The following is a 2248-nucleotide window of genomic DNA, read 5'->3' on the forward strand; positions in this document are numbered from 1 at the left end:
ATATTGCAATGGGAAAGTCTGCTATTAGAGACCTCTCCAAAGTACTGAAGAGCATTGATGTCACTCTGGAAACTAAGATCTGCCTGAAACAGGCCATAGTCTTTGTAATCACTTGTTATGCATCAGAGAGCTGGACAATGACTAGGGAGGATAGAAGGAGAATTGATGCCTTTGAGCTGTGGTGCTGGAGAAGGGTATTGATTATACCATGCACTGCAAAGAAAATGAACAGGTTCATCCTGAAGAGGGTTAAACCAGAGTGCTCCTTGGAGGCAAGGATTCTGAAGCTTTGTCTGACATACTTTGGACATGCTGCAAGGAGGGACCAATTCTTGGAGAGGGAAGTCATGCTTGTGAGGGTAGAGGGACAGCACAGGAAAGGAAGACCCTGTATGAGTTGGACTAATTCAGTGACTAGGGTATTGGGGGTAGATTTGTGGCAGACAGTAAGATTAGAACAGGACAGAGCAGGGTTTAGGGCTGTTGTATATAGGGTCGCTATGAGTCACAGGCAACTCAAAGGCACATAACAATAACTACATAGTATGTTTAGCATGAGGAAGATAGCTTATAATCTAGCAGCTGGAAGTTATGTTGAGAAAATCATACCTGAGATTTCTAGTCTATTTCTAGTCTCCTCAATGAGGCTCAACTCATAGGCTTGAATCACTCAGAATTTTTTATTACAAGAAGGCAAAAAGTTCATAGCTTTCTTTTTTCATCTGGCCTGTGATTTTTTTAAATAAAATTTTTATTTGGTACTGGTTTGAATATAAAGTTTGTATATATTATTTTTCACACCAGATCATTCCCATTTCCTTTACCTCCCTCTATCCATCAAATTGAACAACCTTATGATTATCCCCCCTGCCCTTCCTCACCTCTTGCTCCTTCGATCCTCATACATGTTTTACTAGTTATCTATTTCCATAATCATGGTCTTAAACAATATTTGTCCTTATGGTACCGAGTTAGTTCACTTAGTACAATGCTTCCCAATCCCTCCCAAGTTAAGTAGTGATTTACAAAATCACTGCTCCTCCATGCTGCATAGAATCATGTGAATGTACCATAATTTCTCAATCCATTCAACTGTAGCTGGACATCTGGGCTGTTTCCATGTTCTTGCAACAGTGAATGACACTGCAATGAACACTGGTGTACAAGTCTCCATTTGTGCCCCAGTTCTCACTCTCCTGGGGTATATTCCAAGCAGTGGAATTGCTGGGTCATATGGAATTTCTATGTTCAGCTTTTTGAGGAAACTCCAAACTGTCTTCCAGAATGGTTGTAACATTTTACAATCCCACCAACAGTTCCTATCTGGCCACATCTTCGCCAACATTTATTACTTGCTGTCCTGTTAAACTTTGCCACTGCTACTGGGATGTGTTGGTATCTCACTGTGGTTTTGATTTGCATCTTTCTTACTGCCAGTTATTTGGACCTTTTCTTCATGTATCTGTTTGTCTTGTGGTTTTTAAAAAAAACATCTCTAGGTAAGGCTGTAAGTCAGTGCCAAAATGAGCTATATCATTTCACTCTCACTAAAATGGTTAATATTAAAACAACAAATAAACAACTAAAATTAGCAACACCATTTTATTGCTGTTACGTGCCACTGACTCAGCCTCAACTTACAGCAAGCCTATGTACAGCAGAATAAAAGCCTACCCAGCACTGTGCCATCCTCACAATCTCTGCTGTGCTTATGACCCAGCAATTCCACTCATAGGTAGAATTCCAAAAGATTTGACAGCAGAGAATTACAAAGAGATCTGTTCAACAGTGCATATTGCAGCACTATTCACAATAGCTAAAAGGTGGAAACAACCAAATGCCCATAAGCTAATGAACAAGTAAACAAAATATGTTACATATATATAATGGAATATTGCTCAGACAATAACAGTAATTACTCTTTTTTTTTTTTTTTTAAAGTAAGAGATCATCTGAGACGCTGGTCTGTACGAGGAGGAATGTGGCATCAGGATTGGTGGAAGAATCATCAACAACCTGCGTTATGCAGATGACACAACACTGCTCGCTGAAACTGAGGACGACCTGAAGAAGGTCAAGGACTGCAATCTTCAGTATAGATTGAAGCTCAACATCAAGAAAACAAAGATTCTCACCACTGGGCCAACTGGCAGCATCCGTATGAATGGTGAAGAGATTGAGATAGTTAACAGTTTTCGTTTACTTGGTTCCACAGTCAATGCTCTTGGTAACAGCAGCCAGGAAATCA

Source organism: Elephantulus edwardii, unplaced genomic scaffold (genome assembly GCF_000299155.1).
Source record: "Elephantulus edwardii isolate Elephantulus edwardi_28Jun2011 unplaced genomic scaffold, EleEdw1.0 scaffold00004, whole genome shotgun sequence".
Lineage (NCBI taxonomy): Eukaryota > Metazoa > Chordata > Mammalia > Macroscelidea > Macroscelididae > Elephantulus > Elephantulus edwardii.